This window comes from Manis javanica, chromosome 17 (genome assembly GCF_040802235.1).
Source record: "Manis javanica isolate MJ-LG chromosome 17, MJ_LKY, whole genome shotgun sequence".
In the NCBI taxonomy this organism is placed as follows: Eukaryota; Metazoa; Chordata; class Mammalia; order Pholidota; family Manidae; genus Manis; species Manis javanica.
In genome coordinates, this window is record NC_133172.1 from 48,878,270 (window position 1) to 48,901,176 (window position 22,907).

General features: G+C 37.3%; 1 protein-coding gene across 3 annotated transcripts in view; it reads left to right on the forward strand.

Moving 5' to 3' along the window:
* The window catches only part of TANGO6 (transport and golgi organization 6 homolog), a 176,673-nt gene that overhangs the window by 112,868 nt on the left and 40,898 nt on the right, over positions 1 to 22,907 (forward strand). The gene's annotated exons all lie outside the window — the stretch shown is intronic.

Sequence of the window (22,907 nt, forward strand, 5' to 3'; positions counted from 1 at the left end):
ACCAAGTCCCCCCCCTCACACCCATTACAGTCACTGTCCATCAGCGTAGTAAGATGCTGTAGAATCACTACTTGTCTTCTCTGTGTTGCACAGCCCTCCCCATGCCACCCCCCCAATTGTACATGCTAATCGTAATGCCCCCTTTCTTTTTCTCCGCCCTTAACCCTCCCTTCCCACCCATCCTCCCTAGTCCCTTTCCCTTTGGTAACTGTTAGTCCATTCTTGGGTTCTGTGAGTCTGCTGCTGTTTTGTTCCTTCAGTTTTTTTGTTCTTATACTCCACATATGAGTGAAGTCATTTGATACTTGTCTTTCTCCACCTGGCTTATTTCACTGAGCATAATACCCTCTACCTCCATCCATGTTGTTGCAAATGGTAGGATTTGTTTTCTTCTTATGGCTGGATAATATTCCATTGTGTCTGTGTACCACATCTTCTTTATCCATTCATCCATGGATGGACACTTAGGTTGCTTCCATTTCTTGACTGTTGTAAATAGTGCTGCGATAAACATAGGGGTGCTTCTGTCTTTTTCAGACTGGGCTGCTGCATTCTTAGGATAAATTCCTAGGAGTGGAATTCCTGGGTCAAATGGTATTTCTATTTTGAGCTTTTTGAGGAACCTCCATACTGCTTTCCACAGTGATTGAACTAATTTACATTCCCACCAGCAGTGTAGGAGGGTTCCCCTTTCTCCACAACCTCGCCAACATTTGTTGTTGTTTGTCTTTTGGATGGTAGCCATCCTTACTGGTGTGAGGTGATATCTCATTGTGGTTTTAATTTGCATTTCTCTGATGACTAGCTATGTGGAGCATCTTTTCATGTGTCTGTTGGCCAGGATGGCCATTTTGACATCTTATCTGTGAGCATGGGATATATTTCTGTTTATTTATGTCTTCAGTTTCATTCCTCAGTGTCTTACAGTTTTCAGAGAATAAGTCTTTCACCTCCTTGGTTAGGTTTATTCCTATGTATTTTAGAGTCTATATATTTTAATCTATATTCTTCAATATAGAAAATAGTGGGGAAGGATTTTGTGTTAGTTTCTTTTATCTAAGCAACTACTTAGTTCTTTTTATTGTACTCTTAGAATTTTAATCACTTCAAATGTTTCTCCACATGTTTCTTTTTTTATGGTCCAGTGTCAATGTTGACAATAACTGTGGACTATTTATGTCATTGCATTTTTTAAAACTTCCTGAAAAAAATATAACAATAAATGACTGTTCCCATGATAATGAATTGGTAATAGGTACATTAGTGGACAAGTAGAATTAAAGCAAAAGGGACTGAATACATCCGTGATGATATTTCCTTTTGAGATTGCCTAGAGCATTTATTCCTGATCTGAGGAGACTGCTTTCCTTTCTCACATATGCCAGATGTGGTATCCACTCTCTCTTCAGCAAAGATGAATACTACCCAGTTCTTTGTTTCTCGAGACCAGTGATTCTCAAATAGGAAACTGGGGGTGAAATTTTGCTTCCCAGGGGACATTGGCAATGTCTGGAGACATTTTTAGTTGTTACAACTTGGGGTGAGGGGATGTTAAGGGCATCTAACGTCTAGAAGCCAGGCATGCCCCTAAATATCCGACAGTGTGCAGGACAGCCCCCCACAACAAAGAATGATCTGGTCCAAAATGTCAACAAGGCTCCTATTGATACACTCTGTTCTAGAGCCCCTTCTTCTGAGCTATTCTTTTTCTGCTTTCTAACCTCACTGAGATGTGTTAGTTAAATCTAGGACTGCCACATACCGTTATGTAGGTTGTTCATGACTGTAAAAACTCCAGGAGGCATCATTGTTTGAATGGCACACCCTGGAGTTGTATACTACTCAGCCTGTGTAGTCATCCTGGTGGCCTGGACTAAATTCTAGCCTGTTTCACATCTCTGTTACCTTTTAGATTCTCCCCTGGAGAGGGTTTGAAAAAGTTATTAATTCCTTTCTGTAATATATTTACAAATCCTTTTGGATGTGGACACTTCTGCACATGGCTAATCTTACCCATTTTATGTCAATCTTTAGGAGAATTTGTATGGATAGCCTTTTCTGATAATTTGCTGAATATAGGAGTGTGTCATTAGAGCCTATGGCCACCTTTGAAGTGATTATATATGCCTCCTACCCTTCTTTGTCTTCCTTTTTTATTTGATGGAATATAATATGAAGTAGAGTATATTTTAAAATTATCCCTTGTATGTACTGAGTATTTTATATCCTGTGCTAATATTTATTTTGCATTCTAAGGAAAAACAGAGAGAAATATAAGTGCTTTTTATTTGTACATGGCTCTCATTTTGAATTCTGAGCTTGGATTACTGGTTCTTGATGGAAAAGGAATTTTCACCTCTGCCCATAATATCCAAACATTCTTTGAATTCCAATTTAATTTCCTGCTTTTGTCAAGTTCTAAATCATCTAAGCTTCTAGTTTATCTGGTAGTTCTTTATAATGTTCAAAGTTGTTTGTTTGTTTTTTTTTAATCTTGAATATACTTATTTTTTTCTTAATCTTGGGGGTAGGAGCATCCATGTTGTTCAGTTCAAAAACAGTTTTTGAATAACTATTGAATGGCAGGTTTTTTGTCTAGGGCTGGAAACAGGAGCATGAAGAAGCCAGTCTCTTCCTGTGAGGAGCTTACAGTTTAGAAGGACAGGTTGATTCATGTACAAATTATCTCTGTAAGGTGACCTGCTCATGGAGGGAGAGGCCTGTGTAGGGTATTGTGGTTACACAGAGGAAGTAGTCTTATCTATCCTTTTTCTTCTGGAGACCTTGCAGTCAAATGTGGCATTGTGCTTTAGGGCTACATCGGTTTCTCATCATTATCACAGCACAGCAGGTCAGTTTTTGAAACACAGTTTTTGTATGATAGTTTTCAGAGATTTTGAACTCACAATATAGGCCTGAAATAAAGGTAGAAAAGGTAGACTGGATGTGTGAATAAGTGGGTACCAGTCTGGAGTTGAGTATTCACAGATTTCAGCAACCACACCTAACAGGCAAGGATTAGAGGTTACATATTTTTTTATTGATGATCAATTGACATGCACTGTTGTATTTGTTCCAGGTATACAACATAGTGATTTGACATTTATGTGTATTACACAATACACATAATATGTGTCACAATAAAGCAGTACAGTGTGGAGAAGACAAGTAATGACTCTATAGCATCTTCCTATGCTGATAGACAGTGACTGTAATGGGGGAGTGAGGACTTGTTAATATGGGTGAATGTTGAAACCATAATGTTATTCATATGAAACCTTCATAAGATTGTATATCAGTGATACTTTAATATAAACTAACAAACAAATAAGTAAATAAACTCAAAATGCACACCTGAAAAAAAAATGGATATAGTAAGTCTGGTTACCATCTGTCACTATACAGACTTGTTACAATATTATTGATTGTATTTCCTGTGCTATTACATCTCCATGACTTGTTTATTTTATAACTGGAAGATTATACCTCTTAATCCCCTTCACCTATCTTGCCCATTCCCTGACCCTCCTCCCCTCTGGCAACCATCCTTTTGTTCTCTGTATCTGTATTAGTCTGTTTCTGTTTTATTTTGCTTATTCAATTATTTATTAGATTCCACATATAAGTAAAATCATACAATGTTTTTCTTTCTGTGTCTGACTTTTTCACTTAGTATAATACCCTATGGGTCCATCTATGCATCCATGTTGTGACAAATGGCAAGAGTTCCTTCTTTTTTATAGCTGAGTAATATTCCATTGTATATATGTATCACACCTTTTCCAGAAATCTGTTCATCTATTAGTGGATACTTAGATTGCATCCCTATCTTGGCTATTATAAATAATGCTGTGATGAACATAAAGGTTCAAAGGGCTTACGTATTTCAGAAGAGTCATTTTTCAGCAAAATTTGGAGGATCAAATAAAATGCTTCTTGCTGAGTCTGCCTAGGTGAGCATCAGTGTAGCTCAGTTCAACAAATATTTATATTATGTAAGTTGAAAATACTCATCTGGCCAGAATTGAAGGTTGAATCTCAGTATGAATAATTTTTTTTCTCTTCATCCTCCTCTTTTCATCCTCATGACAGTTTTTTTGAGAAGTATAACTTTAAAATCTATTTATAGGCCTTTCTCCTCTTAATTGTATCAGAACTACATGGTCATTTTAGACAATTTGGAAAATACTAAAAGTATAAAAAAAATCATCAGTCTCACCATTCAGAAGTAACCACTCTTTGTTTACATTTTGATGGTTCCTTCTAGTTTCTTTTTCTTTCTCAGAATTGCAATTACATTGTATATATACTGCTTTTTTTCATTTAACATTATTTAAGCACTTTTCCATGTCATTGAATATTTCTTGAAAATACAATATTTATTGATTTTATTATAATTTTATTTAATTATTTTCTAGAAAGATATTATTGGTTATTTCTAGTTCCTTACCTTAAGAGGATCATGAGAAGTACTCTTTTGATTATTATACAGAAATCCTTTTGGTGAATTTCTTATACTTTCCTTAGTATCGGTTCCTACAAGGGAAATTACTAGGTCTAAGTATATGTACACTTTTAAGGCTCTTGATATTTAGTACTAAAGTGCCCTCCAGAAATGTGTGCTCTTATCAGCAGTAAATGAGACTGTGAATGTCTCACAGAGAAAAATTACTCCATGGTTTCAGACCAAACTTGTAACCCTGACCAGCTACCTCCAAAATGTGCACCTTTGTTCCCAGAATGAACTGAGGAACCTGTTAGAGTGCTGGTGGGTGGGCAAATGGATGAAGGGAGGAAGAGAGGGAGGGACTGATGGGTGGACGGGTGGATGCATGACTCAGTGTGAACCCATCTTGCTCTAGAAGAGCAACTCAGAGCTAGTAAGTGTCATCACAATATACAAAGAACAGCACCTAATTATTTTTAGAGGCAAATTGTAGTCTTCTAATCAGCAAGCTCAGACAAGTTCCAGTTTACTCTAGGTCAGAAACTTCTAAAAGTAAGGGCAAAAATAGAAAGCCATACTCACATTGTGCCATCTGAAGAGTTTACTTTCAGCGAACTCTGTAGAAAGATCAGGAATTAATATTTGGGGTGAGGAATGAGAGGGAGAACTTGATGTCAGGCCTCTGTGGGAGTATGTCACGGTAAGCAGTAACACCCGGGAATGATGGGTGCACAGCAGCTTATCCTTGTAGGTTAAAGGGTGCCTTTGCTCTAATTATTCCACATTCCCAGAAAAGGGTGGGTCTTGGGTGTATTTCCAACTCTTAAAACCTACAAAACACCCTTATTTAATATACTTTGTCAGCTTTTTCCACATCACCTGCTTAATTTTTATGTTTTAGTTCAGCAGCCACTTTGCCACCTCATAATTCATCCAAGTGATGAGCAACCCATGATCCCATCTAGCTCCAGGATGAAGCCCATAATTTATCCGATTTGGGAAAACCTATCATTTGCCCAGAGAGGAGCAAATTCAGCCCCAAATTCTGCTCTGACAACTACCTTCTAATAGCCACCTTTTATAGTAGAAAACAGGAAAATGGAATAATTGGATTTGTCTAATAGACTTCTGTGAGTTCTGATTGGCTTGACCTGGGAATTAATATGAGGAGAGGAGCTTTTAAACAGTTGCATAATATTTTGCAGTATGGGTGCACCACAGTTTACATCATTTATTCAACCATTCCTCTGTGGATGAACCTTCACTTTTTTGTTTTTTTCCTATGACATATAGCACTGCAATAAAATTTCTCCTATGTGTATGCTAATAGAAATGTATTTAATATGTGCACATATGTATATACATATTAAAATACTGGACCTTTATTTCTAGTTGAGTCACTGAGTCAAAGGCTGTTGATATTTTAAATTGTTTATATGCTGCTGACAGATTACTTCCTAAAATTATGGGTGAGATTAGGGCTTTTTGAGCCCTGTACTATATCTGTTGTCAAATAGGGAAAAATAATCTTTTGAAAATTGTGTTTATCAAAGTGAATGGACTGAGAAAGTTCTGTTTTTATGTTATTTTGTTGTTTTGATTGCAGTGGGGAGAAGGTCTTGTTTTAAGAAATACAGTAATACTACATTTTGTTTGAGTGATTTACAAGACTTGCCAAGGAATGACAAATCACAAGTATCTTACTCAACAGTTGGTTGAAAGGTACACCGTTGTAACCAGTCATTTCAAGGGTATTCGTATTAGGTAGAAATATTTTAACTTCTAATATACTAATTTGAAAATTCTACTGTATGGGCTTTTTATTGTATGATACATGTTTTGTTTCTCTTCTGTGTAATAAACAACCCCAGAACTTAATGGCTTAAAACAACAACTTCTTTGTTCCAAATTCTATAACATGGGTAAGGCTTGGGAGGGACAGCTCTTCTCCATGCGGTGTTGTCCGGGCTCAGCTGGTGGTTCTTCTGTTGCATGTGGTATAAGCTGGCCTCACCCAGGAGGTGGCGTTCAGCTGGAGTCGTGGCAAGGGCGCCTTCATCCTCCTTCACATGGCACCCCTCTGTCCCTGTGTGTGGGCATTCATTATTTGGTATCCAGACCAAAATTCTTTTCAGCCTGGTCAGTGGTTTCCCAGAGAACAAAAGCAGAGGCTGCCAGGCCCGTTAAGAGCTAAACCTGGAACTGGCATAATAATGACTTCTGCCACATTCTACTGTCAAAATAAGTCAGAAAACAAGCCCAGGTTCAGGAGAGGGGAAGTAGCCTCTAATTTTTTGATGAAACAGCATTGTGTTCAGGGATGGTGTGTTGGCAGCCATGTCTGCATACTAACCACCACAAGTAGTGCATGCGTATTGCCACAAGCCTAACAATATGGAGGTACATAGAGAAAACTCCAGTCTCCCAAATATTAGTTACATTTACTATTCTCACCTCCCCAGGTAAACAGTGATAATAGTTTGGTATATATTCTTTCACACCTTTCCCTTTGCTCTTACAGATATATGCAAACATATATGGGCTTTTATACTCTCTTTTACAAAAACAAAATCTTAATATACTGTTACTATTATTACATATTAATAGTCTGCAATTTGCATTCCTTGAAATCAACTTTACTGAGGTATAATTTACATACAATAAAATTTTATTTTAAAACTTAAAAATAAAAGTGTGCATTTCAATGAGGGTTAGTATAAATCCACGTAACCATCACCACAATAAAAATACAGAACATTTACATCACCTCACACCGTCATACCTCCTTTGTGCCCAAATCATCTCCCTTTGGGAGTAAACAATTAAAATAAAACTTCAGAGTAAATAAAATTAAAACTCAAGACCAGGTTCCATGGGCTGGCTTATTAGCTCAAGAAGCCAAAATCGTAAAGAGCCACATATGCTGTGTTGTGGGATTTGGACTGATGTTGACTTTATATGGAGGCCATTGAGAGATTTTAAGGAGGGAAGAATTAATCATACTTACATCTTAGCAAAATCACTTTGGAAGCTCTGTGGGAGCAGTGGGACCAGACCAGAGGCCGGGAGACCTATTGCTGTTGGGGCCTTCTGGTCAGGAGAGGATGGTGGTTATCAAACCTGGGCTTACACGTGAGGAAGAAGGAAAAAACATGTCCCCAGATAAGAAAGGAAGGATGAGAACAGAACAAAGTGGAATGCATGTGTTATGAGTGGAGACCTAAGATTTGACTTGTCTCCCTGTAGTGGGTTGTGTTGTAAGGCGAGATGGAGGATGGGCAGGCCAGAGCCCTGCAGCGCAGAGGGGTTTGGACTTAGTGTGATGGGCATCTGGGAATCATTGTAGATTCTTAAGAAAGAAATCATGCCAAGAGATGTGTCAGTGTGGTTGGCAGAGGCAGGAAAGATGGATGAAGAAGGGAGAGCCTGGAGGAGGCTGCTGTGTATTCCTGGACGCAAAGAGGTGAGGACTTCGATTAGAGGAACGTGTATGAGAATGGTGAGAAGAAAATGGATATTATGGGCAGTTCAAAGGAACACAACAGACTGCCATTTTTTTTTTTAACATTTAGTGGAGATGGAGTTATAATCCATCCAGCAACTGTTATTCTCATAGAAATATTGAGAGACTCAAGTGGAATAGTATATTTGAAAATCATTTACAAATATTTTAGTGTCATTGTGGAGATATATTTACCACTACATTAATTACTGTAGTGGGGTTGCCAGATGAAACAAATAGAGAGGCAAGACTATCTACAGTGGCAGCCATTGGGCAGGTAAATAATAATTTAATGTATAGACTTAACCTTGGAATACATTTTACCTTTCTCTATCAGAGGTACATACTGTCATCCTGAGTCATAGCTTCCTAGGCTTCAGTATTGATTCTGACATTTAATAGCTGTGGGCAAGTTATATAACCTCTTTGTTCTTTATCTGTAAAATGGGGATAATTATAATAACTACCTGTTAGTGTGGTTATGAAATTAAAAAGATAACAAATGAAAAGTGTTCAGAACCAGCATTTTTCATGGTAAAGGGTGAATAAATGTTGGTTGCTATTATTTCCTTGTTATTTTGTAAGTACATTGTATTCCTTCATTCTCCCAAGGTAAAGGCCAACTCTGAGAAAGCAGCCATTTAGACAAGTAAAATGTGCTGTCATCCTGTCCTATTCCAGGATATAAATCATAGCTGAGTACTTAATACATGCCTGCCTCTCTGTTAATTACTTTGTGCATGTTCTCACATAATTCTTGAAATGGCCCTACAAAGTGACTCCTATTATTATTATTACAATTTCATAGAAAAGGTAACAGATTCAGAGAAGTTAGTGACTTCCCCACGGTTGCACTGCTAGTTGGTGCTGATCAGGGACTCAGAGCCAGATCCTGCTGATTGCAAGGGCCCCTTGGTCACAACTGTAATAAATAAATTGTTTGTTTTAATAAAAATTTTCATCTCACTGATGTAATGACTATAAAAGTTAAATTATACTGTGAAATTAGAAAATATGCTACCTGATATTGTCATGAACTTTTAAAGGCACAGTGTACATTAGTGACTACAGTAACAATAGGGAATTAATTTCTGTAATGTAAAAAAAATCACAGGGCTTTTTATTATTTTTTTATTGAAGTATAGTTGATATACAATAGTATATTGGTTTCAAGATGCAATGTTATTCAACATTATTAAATGCTCATCCCATCTAGTGTAGTTACTATCTGTCAACAAAGAAAGATGTTACAGAATTGACTATATTCTCTATATTGTACTTTCATCCCTGTGACTAATTTATATTATGATTGATATTTTTCATTTATTAACTTATCTATTTGATGTATAGTTGACATACACTCTTTATTGGTTTCAAGTATACAACAGAGTGGTTCAACAGTTATATACATTATCAAATCGTCACCCCCATTAATGTAGTTACTATCTGTGAACATAGAAAGATGTTACAGAACCATTGGCTAAACCCTGCACTTCCAATTCCCATGACCAACTTATATTATGGTTGAGATTTTTATGCCCGTTTATCCCCCTCAGCCTCTCTGCCCACCCTCCTTAGCCCCTCCCCTGTGATAACCACCCATCACTTCTCAGTGTCTGTGAGTCTACTGGTGTTTTGTTCATTTTGTTTTGTTTTTAGATTCCACAAATAAGTGAAATCATAATGGTATTTGTCTTTCTGCGCCTGGCTTATCTCACTCAGCATAATACCCTTAGGTCAATCCAAGGTGTTGCAAATGGCAGGATTTCTTTTTTATGGCTGAATAATATTCCATTTTGTATACATACCATATCTTCTTTATCCATTCATCTATTGATGGACACTTAGGTTGCTTCTATATCTTGGCTATTGTGAAATATATGGCAATAAACATTGAGGTGCACATACCTTTTTGAAAGAGATTTTGTTTTCTTTGAGTAAACTCCTAGAAGTGGAGTTACTGGGTCTCATAGAACTTTTATGTTGGAAAATCGCAGAGATTGACAAACTATAGCCCTTGGGTCAAATCTGGCCTGTGGCTTATTTTTGTACAGCCGGAGAGCAAAGAGTAGTTTTCACATTTTTAAATAGTTGAAGGGGAAAAAGCAAAAGAAGAATAATCTTTTGTGATATGTGAGAATTTATGAAATGCAAATTTCAATGTCCATAAGTAAAGTTCTATTGAAACAGTCATGCTTATTTGTTCATTTTATCCATGGCTGTGTTTGCACTAGAATAACAAAATTGACAGTAATTGTATGGCCCTCAAAGCCAAAAAGTATTTATCATTTGGCTCTTCCCAGAAAAAGTCGGCTAACCCCTATTCTAAGGGGGTTAGTTCAAGTACTTATGTATGTTTTTTTGACAGTGCTTCGTTGCTTGCTTTTCAAAAGGTTTTTTGCAAGTGACTCATCTTTCCAAATTATTGTCTTTTTTTTTTTTGAAATATAGTTCATACACATTCTTATATTGGTTTCAAGTATACAACACAGTGGTTCAACTCTTACCCATGTTATTAAATCCTCACCCCAACTTAGTGCAGTTACTATCTGTCAACATAGGAAGATGTTACAGAATCATTGACTATATTCTCCATGTTGTACTACCATCCTCATGACCAAATTCTATTATGATTAAGAATTTTTGTGCTTCTTTATCCCCCTCACCCTCCTAACTCCCCCATACTTAAGTCTTTTCCCCCTTTGTATCCTGCTTTAAACAACAAATATCTTACCTTTTATAATTAGATCTCTTTAAATAGATTTGAATAGATATTGCATTTCTTTTCTGAAAATCACCAGCTGCAAGAATCATTAGCTCAGGAGATGCAAGATGCCACTGACAAAGGTCTTTTCTTTAAAGATCACAATATAATTATACTTGAATGTTTCAGGGTTTTATTCTGCTGTTATTTTTATTTTCAGTGTCTTTATACTTTGTCTTCTCAACTCCCTCCCCTAGTCTAATTTATAGTAGATAACAGCATTAATTTGGATTCTTCAGTGTGCATGTGAAAGGACACAAGACGATGAAGCACCTGATTTTCTCTTTCCTGTGCAAGTTTTGAAATAGAATCTTGTGTTCGCTTTGACTTTTGGACTTGCAAGAGAGTAACCAAATAATACAATTGAAATATAATATTCCCTTTAGAAAGAAATTATAACTTCGCTTTCCTTTTGCTGGACCTGATGTTGTAGAGAACACTTGAGAGATTTCTGTTAAGAATTTAAACATAAATTTATATTCTCAGGCCAGAGGCTTCCAGATTTGTGTTTGTCAATATTATGAGACTCTTAGGCATGCTTTAACGAGTTTGAACATTTATATAACAAATTAAATTAATTAAGTCATTGGAATGGTTTTAATACTTTGATCATTACAAAAGTGTAAAGAGAGTCGCCATTAAAATATCCAGTTATTTTCTTCTTTCAGTTTTTAAAATAACTTGCCATAAACATGGAACATTTCCTTCCTTGTGATCACATTTTTGGGCTTTACTTTGTTAAAATCCGCCTTTCAGTGAAATTTCATCTTTTGAAGTCTGCTACTGTCTCAGGCACACTTTTCAGGACAACTAATCTGTTTGCCCTGTCAGTGACGCGCTGAAGTAGTCAGTTATGGCACATTTTCCTTGTAGGGTGACTTTCAGTGTAAACTGAAAGCTTATACATCGATTAAACCAATCTTGAAGTTCAATGAGCTGTTGAGATAGAATGAGTAACCTAGTTAATACATAACTACAGAAGTCTTCACATCCCCGTTTCAAACTGTCTTTGTTTCTGTTACTTTAGTTCACTGAGTTGCCAAAAAATCCATTGGCACAAAGCATTTCCTGTACATTGTTTTACTTTGTCCAAAGGTATTTGTCTATGGTTCTTATTTGCACATCACTCTATTATTTGAAGACACTGAAAGAAAATATTCTTTTGCAAGTTGAAATGTAAAGTAAGGTCTCTACCTCTCTTTTTAGTGACTTTCACTTACCTCTTTTTATCTTCTCTCCTCGTATTTAAAACTTTTCTCTACAGATCTTTACCCAGGTTTGCCCATCACCAGAAAGTAATCAAATTTCAGAAATTACCTCACCTTCAAATCTTTCTTAGTCCTTCCCAGCTTGTAACAAGGAGGTAGCAGGTATATTAATATTTACTAAGAGGTGGATGACAGCCTCCTATTGTGCTGCCCTTCTTAGGGTGAATTTGTATTTTTAATAAGGAGGCTGTTTAGTCCAGAGAAATAAAATCTAGTGATTAAAATAGACTCTGAGGCAATACAATTTGCTGATAGAAGAAATATTTGGAGGCAAAAAGTCTGTTTCTTTAAAACATACCTGATGGGTCACTTGCACCAACAGTAGTCCCACTAGGAAGTTTTTGTTTAATAAATTGTTTCACAGGGATCTTCCCATGGTTATATCTAAGCTTGTCCAATCCAGCTACATTATCCCTGCCTATGTGGTACAATGAAACTAGAACCAGGAAAGGGAGGTTCTGAAATCTTTGCTAATTTACTCATAGCTCAGGGTCACCTCTTGGTTACATTGCCTTAAAAAGGATAACAGTATGAATGAAAAACTAAAGGCAGCAGATCAAAAATTGGCCTAAGGGAGAAAAGTGGGTCCTGACATGTAGACACCAGTAGGGGGAAATCTACCCAGGGACTACCCTGCATTCCTGCCCAGTGACTACTGTGACGGGCTCCTGGCAAGCCCCATCACGACCAGAAGGTGGCTTTGGCTCCAGCACTACGCAATGCCCTAATAAGTGCATCAAGCTTAAGGGTTTAGCCGCTTTCACAAGGCCCTTTATCAGTCATCTACTGTTAGGAAATCGGAAGTGTTCAGTTCTTTACACTTTCCAAATGGTAAAGAAGAGGAGAATTTTTTTGTTCTCCACTTCAGGCTCAAATTAATAAGATTCCAGCCCTTAAACAAGAGGATTAAAGGACAGTTCTGGTGTTTGCCCATGGACCAGAGGAACTTATGCCATTATGCCCTATTGCTTATGCACTGTTTTAAGACCAAGTCCCTGGCTTCTCTTCCACCTAGGCCTTATAAAGTTTAACAGGGAAAGATGAAAATTGCAAGGATCATGAAATGTCAGAGACGGGGTGGAGGTGAGGGGAGTGGGGGGATGGTGGTGGTGAGGAATCAGCTGGCCACATTTATGTCCTTTGTTTTAGAACGGAAGTTCCTGCTGATCTTAATGGAGAGCCAAGTAAATGTCCTGATGGCAGTGGAAAGAGGCATGTCTCCCTTGGAGACAAGAACTTGGTCTTGAGAACTTGTGTTTCAGTACCTGTGTGGCCTGAGATCAGCCTGTTTAAAATATTTCTTTCCTTTTTTGTAATGCAGTATTAATAATATTTATTTTCTACCTGCATCAAATTCTTACAAGGCTCAAATAAGATAATAGGCACAAGTGTGCTTTGCAGATAAGGCAGCTTACAAATTAATGTACACAACATTGTTTTATTCCACAGCATTTTATGTCTGAGCTGTACTGTAGCTCCATATTTTATCTTAACTAAAATCTCTCCCCTGTTCATACAGGGCTATGTGGAGAACGGAAACCAAAATCAGAAAAGAGATGATTTCCCCAGAGCTGCAGGGGCAATTCAAGGTTAAAAAGTAATTGTTGTTAACAGATCAAAATTTACCAATGAATTTTTTTAATGGTGAATTTCATCAAAATTTAATCGCATTTAAATTATTTAATTCTCTAAATGGCTTTTGGAGAGGAAATCCTGCCTTTCAGGACCTACATGTCATTCCAGTTTCCTTCTGACCTTGACAGAAATCATAATCTCTGTTGATTCCGGTCCACGTGTGGCAATAGGTTATATTCATGAAATGTTACAAGAAACCATTAATTCTTCTACTGTATCTCCCTCAGTAGTGAAGTAGAGTTCTAGGCCCTGAAATGCAGGAAAAATTACTAGAAGTTAGCAAGGACAAAAAGGGTGTGTGAACAGAGCCAGATCTATTTTTTGTCTCCTGTTTCCTCATTGATTGGATGGGCAGGAATATTTCTGAGAGGATGTGTGGCTCTCTGTAACGCTACTCCTTGGATCTATTCATTTTAGTTCCCAAATGAGAACCCAAGATTGGGCAAAATATAGTTGTTCTGGATCCCTTTTTGTAGTAACTGATTTAGTGAAGTCAAGTGTGTATTGTATTATTTGACTGTAATTCACCTTTACTTGCTTTTCTCTCTAAAATAACTAATACCAAAACTGAAAGGTCAGAAAGCACCATCTTGGAGAAAGAAAGAGCATACTAGAACTGGCTAGGTTACAAAGGAGGTTTAAACACGGTACCTGAAGTCCAGGAGCCCGGAAATAAGAGATTAAGATTCGAAGATACTCAGAGAAAGACTCCAGTTCTCCATCCCTACTTGAATCTGGTCTAAAAGAGGACATGAAATAAAGAACAAAACAGATTTGGATTGGACATAGCAAAAAGGCTAGAGCACAAAGGTTTTTAAATATTGGCAGGAGATCTTAATCCCTGGGTTAATGTTTATCAAATGTGATGCAGCCATACCCAGAGATGAGGTATTGGACCAAATTGGTAACTATGTGTAAGGACCTTCAAGTCTAAATCTTCAGTATTTTTCTTGCCTCTTTTAAGACACTTTTAAATTACACTGATATTTTTTAAAAACTGAAGCAATGAAAATTAATTTAGAAGGTTTTTAAATTTTGCCTATTAAACTGTCAACATTGAAGTAGTAAAGACAGCAGTTGCATTGGCACCACCTTTTACTGACAAATAAGGAAGCAGAGAGCTGGCAAAAGCAATGCCATTCACAAAGCAGTGGGAAAGCTATGGGTTCTGCTTGACTGGTGGTCAAGGGCAGGATCTGGTTCTTTTAGTGGGCACGTTACCAAGAATCTGGATCTCAGCCTCCTGTTTAAAGGGAGCCACTGTGAATTGTCTGTGAGATTTGCTCCAATCTTTGGTCCCTGAGCTTTTGGAAAGTAGAGGTGTGTTTCATATCAGATTCTGCTTAGACACATATACTTCTTCTAGTATCTGAAAATTTTTTCATATGTTATTTTTTTCCAACTTCATTGTAGATTCTCCAGCCCCTCTACTTTCAAAACTTGCTTAAAAAAATAGCTTTATTGAGATATAATTCATATATTATACAATTCAACCATTTATAATGTGCAATTAAAAAAAATTTTTTTGTATGTTACAAGGTTGTACAGCCATCACCACAATGAATTTTAGGACATTTTCATCACCCCAAAAGAAACTGTACCCACTACCATCAGACAATCACTAATCTACTTTCTATCTCTAAAGATTTACTTATTGTTGACATTTCCTATAAAATCAAAAGATGTGTTTGTGTGCATGTGTGTATGTGATTGACTTTTTTCACTTAACATAATGTTTTCAAAGTTCATCTATATTGCAGTGTGTATCAGTACCTCATCCCTTTTTAGTGCCAAGAAATATTTTATTGAATGGCTATACCACATTTTTAAGTCATCTGTACCAAGTAACTATAACAAAGGGCACACTACTAGATGAATATGATCAGAAATAGGCAGGGTCAAATCAAGGAGGGCATGAAGTTAAGAATTTGAACAATAGGGAACTGATAACGCAAAATGAAACAGCCACCTTGGGAGCCAGTTTGGCAGTTTCATACAAATCCAAACATATTCTTACCAGATGATCCAGCAGTTGTGCTCCTTAGTATTTACACAAATGAGTTGAAAACCTATATCTTCACAAAAACCTGCACATGGATGTTCATAGCAGCTTTCTTCATAATTGCCAAAACTTAGAAGCAACCAAGATGTCCTTTGGTAAGTGACTGGATAGATTGTGGTACATCGAGACAATGAAATATGTCTCAGCACACAAAAGAAATGAGCGATCAAACCTTAAGAAGACATGGAGAAACCTTAACTGCATATTAGTAAGTGAAACAAGCCAATCTGAAAAGTTTACATAACATACGATTCCAACTATATGACCTTCTGGAAAAGACAAAAATTATGCAGACAGATCAATGGTGGCCAGGGTTAGCTGAGGCAGAGATGAATAGGCTGAACACAGAGGATTTTTAAGGCAGTGGAACTATTTTGTATGATACTATAATGGTGGGTATATGTCCTTTTTATACATTTGTCAACCCATAAAATGTAAAATGTACAACACCAAGAGTGAAACTTAATTTGAACTACAGGCTTTGGGTGGTAATGATGTGTCAAGTGTTCATCAGTTGAAACAAATGTATGGCCTCTGGTGCAGGATATTGCCAGAAGTCTTGGGGAAGAGCCGAGGCAGGAGGTATATGGGAACTCTTCTGTACTTCCTGCTTAATTTTGCTGTGAATATAAAACTTGCTCTAAAAATAAAGTTTTGTTTTATTTTTTTAAAACATTATCAATTTCCCATTGCTCAAATCCTTAACTTCATGCATTCCATGATTTGACCCTGGATATTTCTGATCATATTCACCTTTTGGTGCATCCTTTGTTACAGTTGACTAGTATGGCTGCTGTTTCCTGAATATTCCATCTTTCTTTTTTTTTAGTATATATATATATATTTTTTAATTAAAGTATCATTAATATGCAATGTTATATTGGTTTCAAATGTACAACACAGTGGTTCAGCAGTTACCCATACTCTTAAATCCTCACCCCTTCTAGTGCAGCTACTATCTGTCAACATATAGAAAGATGATACAGAATCATTGACTATACTTCCCATTTTATACTACCATCCCTGTGACCAACTTACATTGTGATTGCAAATTATTGTGCCCCTTTATCCCCTTCACCCTCCTCCCCCACTGGCCCCAACCACTTCCCTTGGTAACCACTAATCACTTCTCAGTGTCTATGAGTCTATTGCTGTTTTGTTCCTTCTGTTTTGCTTTGTTTTTATATTCTACAAGCAAGTGAAATCATATAGTATTTGTGTTTCTCCGCCTGGCTTATTTTACTGAGCATAATACCCTCTAGATCCATCCATGTTGTTCTAACTGCATGCCATCTATTTTATTCTCTCTCACCCATCACAGCCTTGCCTCCATGACTCTGCTGACATACTCCGTCTACCTAGAGCACTCTTCCTCTTATATCGTTGAAAATCCTCACCATCCTTCAAGATTCATTTTAGATGTCACCTCTTTCATGAGGTCTTCCCCAAAGACAATAAATATCACCCGTACTTCAAGGTGCCATTGAAAAGCTTGATTAAAATCTCCCAAATTCTAATTTGTTAAAAGATCTTTTCAGGTATACAGTAATTGATACAAGCAAGTCATAGGCAGGTTGAAAATTGTTCAGCTCTGTCTTTTCACTATGCACTTGATTTTTCACCTTCCAAAACAACTCGTTTTTATCAAGTTTGTTCAAACAAATCTAGATCCTTCACTTGCTTCCTTGAACACACAGCTGTGTTTGCTTCTCAATAAGGTTGATTATTGCTGACTTCCTGACAATAATGCGGAGATGCAAATAGCCAGGTGTTGTCATTATCTTTGCACAAAGTGATAGTCCTTAGAGCTGAACTAAGATAAGCCCCTCTGGCTAGCATTCACTTGAGTAAGTTTCTTAAAGTGGGCTTGGATTTACTGTGTTCTTTTCCTTGAAGCTGTTTAAAAATGCCTGAGGAAAAGATGATAGTCCCTCCAACTTCAATTCCTTCAACATCTCTTGGTCTAAATATTAGTCTATGGTGAGTACTTTTTGAAAATGGTGAGAGAATTCAGAAGTCAATACTATTTTTTATAGAAGTTGTATAGTATTCATATTTTTAAGGAGACACCAAGATGGTAATGAACTTTTGCTCTTGTCAGGGGGCAAATATGTGCCATTTTTCAGACAAAAGGTGAATTAGATCTTGGAATCTTCTGGTTCAAATAAGTTTCAACTGGAGCAGCAAGAACGTCTCATCTAAATAAAGAAAAAAAGCCCAACCCCAAAACCAAAACCCCTCCTAAATGGGATAATTGAGGTTTTGTTGCTTAAGCAGAAACTAAGGAATAAGTGGGTGTCCCAGAGCCTGAGGTTTTAGTTCATAATGAAATAGGTTAGTCAATAGTTGCGAAATATACTCAGCATATAACCCCTTAACATGAGCTACTACTGTAAATAATTACTCACCTTTTTTTATATAGGTTGGCAGATGTATAAAGATGACTTAGCTCTTTGGAAAAGTCATATGTATATTTATATATGTGCTGATATTATAAGAGTCATGCTGTATACCAGGCTGTCATCCCAATTAAAATTATAATTAGAAGAAAGAAAATCACTGGGTTTTAATTTTTTTCTTTTGTTTTATGTTAGTTATAAAACTGACATTTGAACCCTTTTAAAAACATGTACTGAAAAAAAAAGCATGTACTGTCTTAAATTGTTTTGGCAAATCTAACTTTTCTGACTTTGAATTGATAGGCATAGAACTGATGTAGAAATGCTTTATAATTTTAAAGAACGTTCTGTTTTCATATTATATTGAACGCTTTTGGCAGCAGATAATAGAAATTTCCAACTTGACTGACTTAAACTGAGGAATGGATCGTAACATAACAAAAAGTGCAGGACTGGTTAATTCTTTGGCTCCATGACATCATTCAAGACCCAACTTCTTTTCATCTTTCTCTTCCAACCCAGCTTACTGGCCTTGTCTTCTGGTCCTCCATGGTTTCAGAAGGCTGCAGCAACTCTAAGGTGCAGGAAGTCAATTATGACCCTATTTTCCCAGAGACAGCATCAGATTCCACCTCAGTTGTACAGGACAGCCCCACATCCCTACTTTAGATGCCAGCTGCAAACCCCAGGCTGTTACCTGTGTTTCTTGCTGTCTAGCTACAGTTTGGAGGTGCCAATGACCTCCTCCTCAGGTTTAACTAGTTTGCTAGAGCAGCTCACAGAACTCAGGACAACACTGAACATACATTTACCAGTTTGTTTATTAAAAGATATTAAAAAGGGTACAGTCAACAGCTAGATGAAGACATACATAGGGCAAGGTCCCCAAAAGAGGAGTTTCTGTCCTCTGGGAGCTTGTGGTCTGACTCGGTGGCATGTGGAAACCCTCCGAAGAAGGATCAAAAAGGAGTTCTAGGGTTTCTCTGGAGGCTTCATTACATAGTCATGATTGCCTAAGTCACTGACCATGGGCTTATTCAACCTCCAGACCCTCACCCATCTCCCCTCTGCAGAGGTTGGTAGGTAGGACTGAAAGGTCCAAACCTCTAATCACCCTGTTTGTCCTCCCAGCAACCAGCCCCCACCCTTAGGTGGGGCCCAAAAGTCACCTTCACTAATAACAAGACACTTATTTCACCTTTATAGTTCTGAACCATTTTCAGGAGGTGGGAATGAAGACCAAATATATCTGAGAAATATATTTTGGTCATCTGAGTTATCAAATATATATTTCTTTAAAGTAATTATATCATAGTGTCATATCCTTATCACGGCCAGAAGCAAAATGTTTTCATAAGGCCTTACAGCAGATTTGTCTTCATATCTCATTGTCCAGACTGGGTCACATGTCCATATTAAACCAATTAAGGCAAGGGTGTATGTCCACCGTGATTCACTTAGACCATTGAAGACCTTAGTCTGAATCACATGGGTGATGGTGGAAAACTTGAACAAAATTAGAATGCTCTTCGCAAGGAAGGATGGAAGAATGCCAATGAGATATACACAACAAAATGGGTCATATAGGGATCCCTAAAGCCCAAATTAAGAGCCCTTTATGTAGGCTCTTTAGATTCTAAGCTGGTTTCAAATTACAGCCCTGGAAACTATGTTCTCTTGACCACCTGGTCAGGGCTGACCCCCAGCCTGGAGAGTAGGATCCAGTACAGCGTTGAGAAACTGACCACACAGCATGGTAAGGGCTAGTAGGAAGGAGTGTTAGAGGCTAGCAGAGCACCCAGGAAATGGGGGCAGAGTTGTTAACCCCATAAATCTACCTTGAGGAAGGGTGTGACAAATCTAGGCTGTGTATTTAGGGTCTAAGGGATGTCAGGTTGCGGAGAACATGATGGCAGAGTACTTTGAGAAACGCAGGGTAATGCAGGAAGTGTTCTGGCTCTTTCAGTCCAATACCTGGAAAGCAAGGTAGCAAGTGGGCCCAGAGCCAGCACACGGTACAGTGCAAGGCTCTTGAGATGCTGACCTTCCCACTGGCTCCTCTTAGTTCTTGGGGACACGTGGGGATGGAATTGGTGGAGCATGCAGTTAAATAAATGGATGCTTGTTTGGAAAGTAGTAATGCAGCTCAGGCAGAACAGGAATTTATATAAATGGAATGGTAAATTGTAGTGTTGTTAGTGTAGTAATATGCCCTTGACTTTCATTGGCTGGTCAGTATAAGAAACAGATGTATGATTTCTACATTGAATATTAAATTTGTGTTGTCTGCTTCTCTTTACTTTTTCCCCAGGTGTTCCCATGACTTGTTCCCTAGGGTTTTCTCTGAAAATTTTTCCCTGATCCCTTACCCTTGGGTCTCAAATCCCCTGCTCCCACCTTCCTTATTTTTCTTCATAGCCCTTTTTGCTGCTAGAAAATCTATTTATTGTTTATTGTCTTTCTTTACCACTAGTAGTAGGATTCATGAAGGTGGGAATTTTGCTTTCTTGTCCATGCTATAGTATCTTTGGTACTGAGAATATAGTTGGAGTATTATAGGCACTTAGTTAAAATTTGCTGGGTAATTGAGTGAGATACCTCTTGGTGTTCTTCCTGAAGTTTTTCTCTGCTAATGAGTTGATGTTCCTTCTTTTACTGGATAATGATAACTGTTTCCTGTTTCCTTTTTTGCCTTAGCTACCAGGAATTTGTAAACTAAATTTTGGGCTCATTTACAGAAACAGTCCTTAAGCTTGGGATGTCTACATTCCCTCACTTACTATAGAACTTAAAATATATATATTTATTTGAATGATACATGGTTTTAGCACTGTTTATTGTACATTACCTCAAATTCTATGTGGAAGTAAACAAAGATGGGATTAAATGAACTGGCTGATTAACTAAGGGTAATAGGGAGAAGTCAAAAAAAGAACACCAGACTTTTGAGTCTGGATGAATAAGAATACAGGAGCTGCTGTTATTAATGAGAACCAGATCAAAGCATTATTCATAAAGTATCTTTCCCTGTCACCATTCTGGGCACATGTCCCTCCATTGTTGTGGCTTGGTCAGTTCTTTTTCCCTCTTCCCCATTAGGCTTTGAATGCCAGGAGGGAAGGATTATGTGTTTCTTGTTTATGATTGAATTCCCAGTGCCTAGCACAGTACCTGGCACATGGTACCTTTTCTTACCATTTATTTTTAACTTTAACTCTCTGCATTGGTAAACTTGTCATCTGCCCTTATCTTTTCAACTTGCAATTTCCCTTCCTATGGATTTCCAAACTTCTTTCATTTTTCTGTGCTTTCCTTCCCAGAAAGGGCCCTTCATTCCTTTAACCACTCCAGAGCTCATGAATGTGTACCTGTTCTTCCTTTCCCAGTCTCCTTAATCTTATTCCCCTGATGACTAAACCAAAGGTGACTCATCCATTTATAGACTCTTGAAAGTGGAAGGGGCTGGACAGATCATCTTATCTAATTAGTTCATCTCTTGTTGGTCCAGAGAGGTGAAGCAAATTTCTCAAAGTCACGTTGTTAGTTGGCAGTAGGGACAAAGCTAGAAGACAGATCTCTTAACTTCGGACCCATATCTCACACTGCAGAAGGAACAAGTCGCTTTCTAACTCCAGTAAAGGGAAAGTACTGCAACAAAAGTAGAAAAATAGGATTTCCTCTTAGTTGGAAATATATTAAATGCAGTATTTCAGAGGAGTTAAGTGTCAGACTACTGAACTTTGACCTTGGTTGCATTTGCTCTTTGGACAAATTATTTAACCCCTCAATTTTAGTTTGTCCTTTCTAGTGTCTATGCATTTGTATATTTAACATACAAATATTTAAATCTGTAAGTCTGGTTTGTTGATAGTGAGAGAAGTTGTGTGTGTGCATTTTTACATACATAAATGGAGTGATACTGGCTCTATTAGTTTCTTTTGTTTAACAGTGTCTTAAGGAGGCTTTTCCATATTAGTACATATAGTTCTGTCATATCCCTTTTAATGACTGCATAGCATTCCATAATATGCATGGTTATTTAACCATTTCCACATAGATTAACATTCTCATTTTTTACTATTACAATTCTGCAGTCAAATCTTTATGCAGATATTCTTGTGCATATATATGTGACTACCTATCCAGGACTGATACTCAGAAATGCAAATACTACTGTCAAGAGTGGGCACAGTTATAGTCCCCTCTTTTGTATTGTGAAAACAGGCTATAGCTAAGTCACCACTGATTCAATTTCTGCAATATATGGTGATGTTATCTGGGCAGGAGATGAGTCTTATGACTACATGTAGTATATTAGAAACAGGGAGGATTTTAGAGATATTACTCTCATTTTTTTCTTACATTGTATGGGAAGTATACTATGTTCTTGACCTTGAGAGTGAACAAAAAAACAAAAAATTTCCTCCTCCTCCCTCTTCCAAGTGACTGAGGTTAGTGAGGTTGTGCTCTCTCAGCAACCTCTGCTTGACTCCATGATGGCATTAACCACACAGTAGTATAATTGTTGGTACTTAACCTGTTTATAACCACCTTCTAAACTTTGGGCTTCTTAAAGATTACATTTATGTTTTTTGTATCCCTGAACATTAGCATGATACCTAGCACATAATTTTTTTTAACAAATTGATGAATTCAGTTTAACATGAGCATTTGTTGAGTACCTAGTAGGTATAAAAATGACTAAGAACTTATGCAAACTAATATGAAGCAAAGTTCTACCCTACAGGAATTTATGTCTAATGGGAGCAATAGATAGATACAGGCTGAAAACATCAAGGAATCAAGGCATTAGTGATAAATATGATTTAA